This window comes from Hevea brasiliensis, chromosome 18 (genome assembly GCF_030052815.1).
Source record: "Hevea brasiliensis isolate MT/VB/25A 57/8 chromosome 18, ASM3005281v1, whole genome shotgun sequence".
Classification (NCBI taxonomy): domain Eukaryota; kingdom Viridiplantae; phylum Streptophyta; class Magnoliopsida; order Malpighiales; family Euphorbiaceae; genus Hevea; species Hevea brasiliensis.
In genome coordinates, this window is record NC_079510.1 from 29557693 (window position 1) to 29571023 (window position 13331).

The following is a 13331-nucleotide window of genomic DNA, read 5'->3' on the forward strand; positions in this document are numbered from 1 at the left end:
GTTGTGTGCCTCTTTTAGAATGCTTGTATTCAATTCCTTATCATCTAGTACACACATTTTTCCCTTGTAGTACAAACACCCATTCTCTTTCACCTTATATTCAGTCTCTTTCCCCTCTGAAATTTTGCCCAAGACAATAATTAATTTCTCATCCATCTTCTGCCCCTCATGTATTTGCTATAGCAGGTTTGGCTTTATTTGCAACTCAGGCCAAATAGCTCCATCCTAAGCTAAGAACAAACGGGCATTCAAGGATCTCAATGCTACAATAGACTTTCTACTCAGAGCATTAGCAACTACATTTGCCTTCCCAGGATGATAATCAATTGCACAATCATAGTCCTTCAGGAGCTCAATCCATAGCCTCTGTCTAAGGTTGAGCTCCTTCTGGGTTGGCAAGTACTTCAAACTTTTATAGTCTATGTACATATAACACTTTTCACCATATAAGTAGCGCTTCCATATCTTCAATGCGAAGATAATTGCTGCTAACCCCAGATCATGAGTAGGGTAGTTCTTTTCATGTGGCCTTAGCTGCCTGGAAGCATAGGCCACTACTTTCCCTTCTTGCATTAGAACACACCCTAGCCCATTATGGGAAGCATTATTGTAAACCACGAAGTCTTTCCCGACGCTGGCTGTGTTAACACTGGCGCCTCTATCAACATAGCTTTTAGCTTCTCAAAATTGGCTTGACACTTGTCATTCTAGTCAAATTTTGCATTCTTATGCAGCAACTTAATTAGTGGAGTAGCTATCAGAGAAAACCCCTTCACAAACCTTCTGTAATACCCAGCTAGCCCCAAGAAACTTTTGACCTCAGTTGCATTTTTGGGAGGCTTCCATTTCATTACTGCTTCTATCTTCTTGGGAACCACTATAATCCCATAAGCTGATACTATGTGTCCAAGAAAAGCAATCTCATTCAACCAAAATTCACACTTGGACAGCTTAGCATACAACTTCTTCTCTATTAGGGTCTGCAGAATAATCCTCAAATGCTCATCATATTCTTCTCTGCTCTTGGAATACACTAGAATGTCATCAATAAAGACCACTACAAATCGATCTAAGTATGGATGGAAGATACGGTTCATAAGGTCCATGAAAGCTATTGGTGTATTTGTCAACTCAAACGGCATCACCAGAAATTCATAATGCTCATAACGAGTCCTGAATACAGTCTTAGGCACATCTGCATCCTTTACCCTCAGCTTATGATACCCTGATATGAGATCAATCTTAGAAAATATACCTACTCCTTTCAATTGATCAAACAGATCATCAATTCTGGGTAATGGATACTTGTTCTTCACAGTCACTTTGTTTAACTATTGGTAATCAATGCATAACCTCAGTGTCCCATCCTTCTTTTTCACAAATAGTACCAGAGCTCCCCATGGTGACACACTAGGGCATATAAACCCCTTATCTAGTAACTCCTGCAACTGAATTTTCAACTCCTTCAATTCAATGGGTGCCATCCTATAAGGAGAAATTAAGATTGGTGCAGTTCTCAGCATTACCTTAATAGCAAATTCTACTTCCCTTTCTGGTGGCAAACTAAGCAATTCCTCAGGGAAGACATCAGGGAAATCACTTATAGTGGGTATGTCACACAAGTCAAGCTTAGCCTGCCTAGTATCAACCACATGTACTAAATAGGCTTCACTGCCTTTTCTCATCAATTTCCTTGCAGCAATGGCTGAAATGACATTAGACTAAAAATCTGTCCTTTCCCCCATAACTGTTATCTCATCATTCTCAGGAGTTTTCAGTGTAATCCTCTTCAATTTACAATTAACTATTGCTTGATGATGTGATAGCCAATCCATTCCAAGGATGACATCAAACTCGTGGAAGGGTAATTCAATTAGGTCTGCCGAGAACTCATACCCCTGAATCCTTAATGGGCAACCTTTGTACACTTTATTTACCACCACACTGTGGCCTAATGGGTTAGTGACTAGAATATCTTGGTCACTTTCCTATACTTGAATTCCCCTTTCCACGGGTAACTTAATGCAAATGTATGAGTGAGTGGATCCCAGATCCACCAATGCATGCACAGGTATGTCATAGAGAGAAAACATACCCCTGATGACATCTGGAGCATCTTGCTCCTCTTAAGCCCTCATAGCATACGACCTGGTTGGTACCCTTGCCTATGGCCTTTCAACTAACTCTGATGCTGGCCTCTGTGAAGTACTAACTGCCTCTGGTTTACCCAGTCATTTACTCCTTTGAGCTATAGGGGCAGGTCTGTCTGCTGGTGTTGAAGTGACTGTAATAGTTCTCCATGGGCAATCTCTTATCTGGTGCTTAGTAGACCCATACTAAAAACATCCCCTAGTCAGTTTCCAACATTCACCTCTGTGCCACTTATGACAGTGTGGACACGCTGAAGAGGCTGCTGGGGCTGGTCCCCTAAATATCTTCCTTGGAGAGCTGCCCACTGATGGTGTGGACTGGCCTCTCTTAGGTGTAAACTGAGATTTGGGCCTTTGTGACTGGCCTTGACTCTGTGTCTAACTTTGGCCCTGAGCCTAGGGGCCTTTGAATTTCTTACAAGGTGTAGAGGAGGAACTATCTTGACCTTATCCCTTCTGTTCTATTCATTTATTCTGACCCTCTCAACTTTCAGTGCAGTTTCAACCAACTGCGAAAAGTCTGTAATCCTCAAGGCCATGATGTGTAGCTTAATATTGTCATTTAGTCCTTCTTTAAATCTTCTGCATCTCTCAGCTTTAGTAGGAACTATTTCTCTTTCATATTTGCTCAATCTAACATATTCTCGCTCATATTCTGCTATTGACAACTGCCTCTGCCTCAAACTAATAAATTCCCTTCTCCTTTCCTCCAGGTACACATTACCGATGTATTTCTTGCTGAACTCCGCAAGGAAGAAATCCTGGGTGATTTGGTCTGGTTGCACCTTCCTAGATAATGTGTCCCACTACTGATAAGTATCATCCTGAAGTAGGGACATAAAACCCTCTAAGTTCTGCTCTGGGGTGCAGTGGAGTTGCCTAAGAATCCTTTCTGTTCTTTCCAACCAATGCCTAGCTGCTGATGGGTCATCTTCTTTCTTACCCAGAAAATTCATAGCCCCATACTTTATGAGTTTCTCCAAATGGAACTTTTGGGGTGGCTGCTGAGGTTGTGGAATAGCTCTAGTCATTTGCTTGAAGAATTCTGTCATCTGTTGGAATAGGGCCTGCTGAAGCTGTACAGGTGCCTCTTGCACTAGTGGAGCAAGTTCTCCCCTGCTTCCAGCTTCAGCTCTGGGTGAAGCATGACTCTTCATCTCTTCCCTTACTGCTCTTTGCGATATCAGATCCATATCCTAACAAAACATAACCAAAGACAAATAGATCTGCATTAGTGTCACCTCAACTCTTATAAATGCAATGCATGATATGTACTCTATCTAGGACCAAAAATGCCTAAATCATGCTCTGATACCACTAAATGTGACACCCCTTACCCGTCTACAGTGTAGTCGAGCAAGGCATGTCACACTCGGTGCCAGAGCGTCTTATCTTACATTATTACATTCTTATTAATTACATTAAAATATTTTTTTATCAATTTATGTTCCACATTTAATTGGAGACACCGACGGAGTTTCACCTAAATCATTAATTTTTTGACGTTTTCCCACCTGTTTAAAATCTCAACAATAATTTCAAACATATAAATTTTTCATAAATTCAACATCATCCCAAAATTTTCAATTAATTATTCAATCTCCATTCTCATTCCGAACACATAGTGTCATCTAATCACATTCATTCATGAATAATTCAAGAAGAAAACTTTCAAATATTATTAATTTACATCATGTACAAAAATTAATGTACAAATATATAATTTACACTACATGTCCAAAATTTAATTATAAAGTTCAAAAATAAAATACAAGACTAGTGGAGTCTACCCAAAATGTGTACTGCTGGATGAGGTGACACTCGAGACCCAATGCAGATAAAAACTCTATCTCCCAGTCTAAGGCCTACTGGGCTCTCTCTCCTGATCTCCAATACCTATGCGTGGCAAAAAGCGACGCGCTAAGCATAAAGCTTAGTGGTGCCAATATAATATAAAAATAAACTAAATAATTAAATACAAGGAAATTATGCTAATAAATCACACAGACTGAATTTTTGGTAACCATTTGTAATATCCTTAATTTAGAGGTTTTTGTGTTCATTATTTGGTTGTAAATTTTTAAGACTTATTTTAATTGCCCAAGTAATCTATACCAGTTGACCGAGCTAGATAAACAGGTAAACTAGCACTGGATACTAAGTATCTCGGGCCATCACACCATTGGTCACATAGTGTCTGCCAGGTGTGCAACAGAATGGCTAACAAGCTATAAAATCAGTCGGGCATAAAAGCCGTATATATTAAAGAATAGCAAAATGGCCAAAGGCCATAATATCACAAAATGGCAATAAGAGCCATAAATCATGAAATGGTACGAAGCCATAATTACTACTGCAGTCGAAACCCTATTAGCATGCCCAACTATCCAAACCAATCATACTAGGCATATAAGGGCATATTAACAAAGTTAAGTTTTGGTTCTTTGCATTTGATGTTATTGTAGATTACTATTCATATTACTATTCATGCAGGTTTTTGACTATTTCATAAATAATAGATATACAAATTCTAAACACATAATCATATCACATTTTGGGTTATAAATTTGTTGGCACTAGTTGCCAATTGCAATTCAAAGCTCCTTAGAAAAAATTTTAAAATTTCAGATTTTGTCATCTCTGTTTACTGTTTCATTGAACTAATCTATAGTGGAATTTTGGCTAACCTTTCTTCATTAAAGTTGTTCCTTAATGTCTCTAATTTACTTCCCTTTTTGAATCACTCCATTTGGAGTTTTGTAGCTCATGTTATGGCATTATTACCATAACTGGCTGGATTAGTCCATGTCCAAAATTTCTGGGCAAATTTTGGCTCTGGCTATTTTGATGAGCTAATTTGGTTAGCAATTCGATTTGGTTATGGTCAGAATTTGGGTTTCTATTCTCCATGAAAGTTGTTCTACTATATCTAAGCTTTCCATGGGTTCAAGAATCAGGTCATTTGGACCTCTCTACACAAAGTTATGGCCATTTGAACAAATACTATTCAAATAGTCATTTTTCCAGGTCCAGATTTTGGTTACCCGGATTCAAGCAAATTTTAGGTCACTTTGTGTTGGTTTTCTGGGAAGAGTCTCTTCATGATAAATGTGGAATTATGTCCCTAGTTTCATCTCCAATTGGACTTACACAATTTGAAGCTACACAATTCAATTTATGGCTACCCAAACCCACTGGACTCAAGGTCCAGAATTTCCAGCACATAGGGTAGCTCACCCATTTCACCATTCAATGCCACAATCACTTTCATTTTAAGGTCAAGCCATGTCAAGTGGTCACTAATTTACCATCAATTTGGTAAAACCCTAATTTGGTCCAAAACCCTAATTTTCAACATTTCAATCTTACACCAAACATGAAAATTGAGGCCTTAATCCATATATACTCAACAAACTCCTCACTAATCAACTTTAATCTAATTGAAAACCATCACAACCCTAACCAACTCATGGCTATCAAAATTCAAGGGTAGTCCAACATGCATATTTTTGTTTCAATTTTAACAATTTCTAGCTTAACTTAAGTCCCTAACAATGAATAAAGAAAGAGAAAGATGAGAATTGGCACTAACCTCTTGTTGCAAAATCCTAAAGTTTCCAAATCTTCACTTTCTCTTCAATTCTTGGCAGCAAAATACCTTAGCAAGGTTAGATGACAAGCGTTAATAAAGAAAATTATGGGTTTTATAATAAGAAATCAAGGTTTAGCAAGGTTGAGAAAGAAGAAACAATGGAGGAGTGAGAGAAGAGGTTTCGGCCAAGCTTAAGGAAGAGGAAGGAGATGTTGATTTTTATTTTAATTAATTCTCTTTTTTCCTTTTCATACTTAGCCTTGTCTAATTGTGATTGGCTAGAAAGTTTTTAATTACATCATCTTTCATCATGCTTATGTAATAATTCTAATTTAATTTCTTTTTGTTTTATCTTTCTTTCTTCTTTCTTTTACTCATTTTTAATTAAATTTTTATCAATATTTATTCACATTTTATGACATAAATCTCACTTACTTAAAGGGACAAATTGATCAAAAATCATCTCTGAAGGTGAAATGACCAAAATACCATTCATTGTGCTTACTAAGTTAAAATTGTCTGTATCGATTTATATAATTTTTCTTGTATTTTTTTTTGGCATTCTATTATCATTTAAACCTTAGAAATCCTTCACTTAATTCATAATAATTATTTCACAGGATTCCTCATAGGTTTAGGGTTGCTAACTGTCTTCGCAGTCGCTTCCCGTCAAGGTTACCCATCGCCGTTACTCCGGCTCATTTAACCTCTTGCATTCCATCTTCTAAAATTTTTTCTTAATTTTTCTTGTCATTATTTTGGCTATTTATGACTCCTCACTTTAGTTGAAATATAGTTCCAGACATTCTGGTTGTCTGGACAAACATTAGTTATCGAAATAATAGAATGTACGGACTACCTAAAGTGAGGGTGTTACACAGTTCATAGGGCAAAGTAGCGGAAAAGTTGAGGTAAGTCAGGAATGCCAAATTTGAAAATCCTGCACTTCAACAAAATTGTCTTGTGACCTTAGAATGGTTAATAGACCATAACTTCCTCTGCAAAACTCCAATTAAAGTGATTCAGAATGGAAACCTAAGATAAAGGCCTAAAATATGGTTTTACGGACCTGATGCTAATTCTAAGCCTAAGGTGCTCAGATGTTAGATGTAAAATTTGGTGCAATTCTGGAAAACTGGAAAAGGACAGTGTTTAGTACCCTAGAGCAGTACTTAGTAATTTAACCATAACTTGAGCTGCAAAACTTTAAATTGAGTGATTCAAATCGAAAATTAAAGCTAACACATAAAGGAATAATTTTCATGAGGATCACCTTAGCAAATAAGGACTAGAATTATGTTGAAATTGTGTTCTACAGTGAGGCTTCCAACCTATCCAAAGCCCAGAATTCAGTGAAATTTGCAAAGTTAAATTAGAGATTAGGCATTTCTTTGATTAGTTATTGGTGATGATTGGGATGAGTATTGAGACACTTTAATTGTGTGTTTTCAATAGAAAAGAAGTCTTCCAAGGAAGGGAAAAGTTGAGCTAAGTTAAGAGAAGCATAAAAAGGTTTGTGCACAACTAGCTTTTCTTTTATTTTTAAATTTGTATTGGGATTGAATGAATTAATTGTGCTTTTCTTTGTATTTGAGAACTTTAATTTGTTGAATGAATTTGTATGATTTAAATATGATTTCTTTTATGCATCTAAGAATTATTTACATTATTTTAAAGATTGTGAATTATGAAATAAATTATATTATGAAAAGGCGGATGTTGGCCCTTAATTTCAATGTAGCAAGGGGGTGGATCGGTATTTGAATGTGTTTTGAAGTGCTTTTAAGAACTTGATGTGTTGCCAACCGTGTGCATGAATTTACAACAATTAAATATGTTTATTGATTTGTAAATGCGTTTTGGGTATGGAAATTATTTTAAATATGTTTTGAAACCACAGTTGACATGGCAATGTGATTTGTGTTCCTCATTAGCTTGCCTAGTGAGATGATATTTGATGTGATCTCCTCCACTTGTGGGGTTGAGCTTCCCTTTCTGGCTTGCTAGTTGAGGTTGATTCGGATGAGTACTCATTAGCTAGCTAGCCTTTGGTGCCTCCCTTTAGCCTCAGTTATTGGGGAGAGTTTGCTTTGTCGTGGTGTACAACACGGCATTGATCGTGAAATTTTGTGTCATGGGTCTAACTATGCAGATTGTTGGCAACACCCTTAAAATTGTGATTACTTGATAAACATGAGATTGAAAAAAATAAATGTTTTGTCAATGATTTCAAATGTTATGATGAATTCATGAAAATGTAATGATTTAAATAAAATGTAATTAAAATAAATGATTTGTTTTGATTGGGAAATATTAGGCTACTTTTATGGATCATAGAAAATATGATTTGATATGTTTTGATAAACTATGCTTTACATTGAGTTTTAAATTATTAGTTGTGCACCACTGAGTTCACCACTTAGCGAAAGCTTTTGTATGCTGTCGCGGGTAGGAAAAAAGAGAAGACTACTAAGTGAGAGATTTTAGAGATTAGTTTTGATTGGGCTTCGGGTATATATATTTGGTATACCCTTGTAATTTCATTTTGATGTAATTGTAGTTATATGTACATATGTTAAGACAGTTGAGTAGTTGTATAAGAAGTTTTGTAATATTATTTTGAGACTCTATTTAAATGTAATTTTTTTTTTAATATTAAGTTGTTATATCCAATGAATATTTCTTTTAGATTGTAAATGGAATGAATTTATTTCCTCAATGTGCATGAAGAAAAGAAATAATTTGAATGTGAATTGATTTGGATTCATATCTATTATTTGTAACAGGTTGATTTTTAGCAGGTGAAAATTTGATTTATTGAAATTTAAGCCACTAACACGTAGAGTTTCTGCAAAAATCTTAAAAATGCTTATTTCTTTCAAATAAATTTTATGAAATACACTTGGATTGAAGGCATTTAAATATTTTTTTTACCACCACACTAAACCTGAAAAAAATGAATTTGTTTTATCAAAATCCCTTATAGTATATTTAATCGATTATCGGTAGGCAAAGTTCGGTAATTTATTAGGTATACTACAAGATCATATCATATCTTATAGAATGGTAAGGTGTGATAGTAGCTCCACAAAGGAAACATCCCCCAGTCACTAATTGACACTCTCCTTTGTGTCTCCTACCACAGTGTGTACATTTTGGCACTAGAGCTGATCCCCTTGCTGCTATGCCCGGAGAATTGGCCACAGATATTCCAGACTGGCCTCTCTGGCCCTGTGAACCCTCAGGCCTCTTACTAGCAGAAGCTGACATACTAGACTGTCTCGGTCCAGATCCTCTCTTATGTTGCCTATCTCTCCGAGACTGCTCACTATCTCTCACTCTCTCCACATTTAGAGCTGCTGCCACCAACTGGGAGAAGTTAGTAATCCGATGTGCCATAACTAGGAGTCTGATATTGTCATTCAGCCCATCCTCAAACCGTCGGCTCCTATCTGCCTCTGTAGGCAACATCTCCCAGGCATATCTACTTAACCGTACAAACTTTCTCTCATACTCCGGGACCGTAAACTGCCTCTGTCTCAGGGCTATGAACTCTCTTCGTCTGACCTCCAAATAAATATGGTTGATGTATTTCTTTCTAAATTCAGCCAAGAAAAAGTCCCAAGTGATCACTGTAGGCTGTACAACCTTTGACACAGTGACCTACCATTGGTGGGCGTCCTCCTATAGTAATGAGAGGGCACACTCCAACTGTTGCTTAGGTGTACAGTAAAAATGCTATAATGCTCTTGCAGTCCTCTCTAACCAATGTTCTGCAGTTGCTGGATCGTCCTCTTTCTTACCCTTAAAATCAATGGCCCCATACTTCCTCAATATTCCAATGGGGACCTCTGAATCGGCTGCCTATGCTTGTGGCTGTGGAATAGCACCAGCAACTAAACGAAACATCTGAGTCATCTGCTTAAAGAATGCCTGCTATGCCCTACCAACAGCACCCTGCAATGACTCCTCTCTTCTATCCCGATCCTGAGTATAGGCAGGTACATGACTCTCAACCTCCTCCTCCATACGTCTAGGAGACCCGTGCTCTGAAGGATCAGAATCCATCTAATCTATAAAATAGACAGAAGAATAGATCTACATTAGTATCACCTTGACTCCTAATTGAATGCCTATGTAGATTATGCATACTATCTCTTTCTAATTATCTAAGCCTAGGAATGCCTAAACCTCTGCTCTGATACCACTAAATGTAACACCCCTTACCTGATTTATAGTGTAGCCGAACAAGGCATACCTTCTATGTCGGAGCACTTTAACTTATCTCGCTTTATTCATTATTAGTTTCCAACCCATTATTAATTAAATCATAATATTTAAATAGAGAAACTGTCAGAGTTTTCCCTGTTTTATTAACATTTGACTTGTTAAAATCAATAACCTATTTAAATAATTCCATATCAATCTCCATTTCCATCATCATTTTCAATCATTTCAAATCATATAGTATCTTCATCCATAACATTTCCATCTTGTTCCATATCAAATTTCCAACTTATTTCATACATAGAATTTACAAAATTTATTAATCTACATAATATACAAATTCTTTATACAAATTCTAAATTCAATTTACAAACTTAATATGTGGTTATAATGTACAATGACAAAATATGGTAGCTCAGTGAACCCTACAAAAATACTCTGCTCAGGTGACACCAACTCTAGTACAGATCTGTAGTCCCAATCCCAGTCCACTACCTACTGGGCTTTATCTTCAGTACCTACGCGAGGGACAATCCATCGCACTAAGCATATTTCTTAATGGTGCAATAATAAAATGAAAATAAACTAAATAAATGAAAGTACATGTTTCATGTGTATAGTGTCATGAAAGAAATGCATTTTCATTAATTATGAGTCATTGCACATTTTTGTTGATGTTTAGGAGCAATTTAGTTCATTTGGATCTTTTCCATTCATTTGTTGGACATCCAATCTTCTTAATTCATTACAATGCCTAAGTAACTTATAACAGACTGTTGAGACTGAATACACGGAAGTATACTAGTTAGACACTCCATGTGCCTATTAGGTATACATCAGTCAGGCATAAAGCCAGCGGATAGGTATAAAAGCTAGTAAAACATGTCAGGCATAAAGCCAGCGGGCAGGCATAAAGCCAGAAGAATAACCATATCAGACATATATTGTCTATCAATGATCATTCATGAAGTAGGCTCAAAAGCCATGGGCAGTACTGCATCTGTGGTCCCTAATTGGCATGTCAATCAATCCAACCCATCCACTAATGTCTAGGCATACATGGACAATTTAATATCATTATACTCATTAATTCATTTCATGTGTTATTCATGCTCATAGCATTTTCATTCCATTCATGTTGGGAACATAAGTCCCAATTACATATTCATATGATATATGTGTTCATCAAATCATTTATGTTAAGTACATATCATATTTCAATTCATTTTGTGAAAGTTTAATGAATTCCAGAATTGATGCTTTAACTTTCCCTAGCAATTTGGCCAAGATGTAGAATCCGTTTGGCCTCACTTTCTTCATGAAAGTTGTTCCCTTATATTTTAATTTTAATTTCTTTTTTAAATCATTCAATTTGAAGCTTTGGAGCTCTAGTCATGGTCAAATTACTAAGTACTGTCCTAGGGTACTAAACCCTACACTTTCCTTATTTTCTAGAATTTCACCAAATTTTGCAACTAATATCCGAGTACCTTAGGCTTAGAATTGGCTTTAGATCCTTAAAACAAAGTTTTAGTCCTTTCCTTAGGTTTCCAAATCTTTTTGAATCACTTCAATTGGAGTTTTGTAGAGAAAGTTATGGCCTGATAACCATTCAGAGGTCATAAGGCAAAATGCTTCACGTGCAGGAATTCCAAATTTGGCATTCCTGATATATCCTAACAATTCTCCTACTTTGCTCTAAGAACCGAGTTCTGGTCCAAAAAGAAAAGTTTTAGTTCTATATCTTATGAGCATTTTGGCTTTGGAATTACTGCATTTGCAGTTTTGTATCTTGAGTTATGACATTTTTGCCAAAACTGGTTAGATGCATAATGGTTCAGGATTTCAGGTTTAGTCCAGAACCAGGATAGGTTTTCTGGACCAATTTTGTTTAGTAATTTAGTTGAGTTAAGGTCATAACTTAGCTTTAATTTCTTCTTATGAATTGTTCTCCTATGTCTCAAAATTCCATAGGTTCAAGAATCACATAAATTAGAGTTTCCTAGAGCAAGTTATTCCTAATTTACTAAGTACTATTCATATGATCATTGTGCCCAGGTCCAGAACTACCATTCTAGATTCAAGGCTTAATTAGGATAAGTTATGGTCATTTTCTGGGCGGACTCTCTTCATGAAAATTGTAGCATTATGTCGTAGTTTCATCTCTAATTGGCTTCTTACTAATTGCAGCTATGTAGCTCAACTTATAGGCATTCAAACACACTGGACACATGCTGTCTAGATTAAACACCAAGGTTCAATGTCAGTTCTCTTAATGCCTTTAACCAACCAACATCAATTCTCATTAATATGTACACCTATTGGTCATTATACCACATGAACATATTAATTACACATCATAGATCAAAAGCCCTAATTCCTCTAAACCCTAACTTCACAATTCACAATTTCATGCAAGTTCCAACACTCAAATCATGTATACACATTAATAAACACTAGTGAAACATATTTAATTTAATCAAATCATCAAAACCCTAATCCTCCTGAAGTTGACCAAAATTCCATGCCTTCAATCATACATGATTTTGATCATTTTCTTTGTAATTTCTACACACTAAAACTTAAATTCAAGTAGTATAGAAGAATTTAAGCTTAATTTGCACATACCTCAATTAGAGAATTTCCTAGCTTCCCAAAACTTTAATTTCCTTGGTTCCTTTTGCCACCAATCTTCAAATCAAGGTCAAATAATAAGTTTTTATTGTAGGGGCTATGGAAAATATGGTAGAAATGTAAGGATTTTGGAGATTAGAAAAATAAAAAATAGTGGAGGGAGATGGGAAGCTTGGTTCGGCTCAAGGAGAGAAAAAAGGAAGAAGATGATAACTATGCATTTATTTAATTTGTCTTCTTGTTTATAATATCTCATATATATATTAATCAGATTTTTAATTATAATTATTATAATTATAACAATTCCATTAATTCCTCATGTGTCCCTTTTAAAATTTTCCATATACATTTTCATGTTTTGAATTCATTTTCAATATTTTAATTTCACAAAATTTAATTGACATTTAGGTCAAAATTCAACTCTTAGAGTGAAATGACCAAAATGTCCTTCATCAGATTATAGTCAATCTTTTTTGATAATGAAAATTAACTCTATAACCCGATGGACACTTTGATTTTTATTCTGCTTATTTCAATTTATTTTCATTTCATTTTTAGTTCTCAAACTGGCTTTGAATAGTACTATTCATTGACTGAAAATAGTATTGTTCAGAGCTCAGAGGTTCGGGATGTTACATCCCACCTTATTAGGGATTCCGAATCCCATTCTAATTAGACTTCTTCCTCTAAAATAAGAATTATGTCTCAATGCTAAATCGTACTCAAAA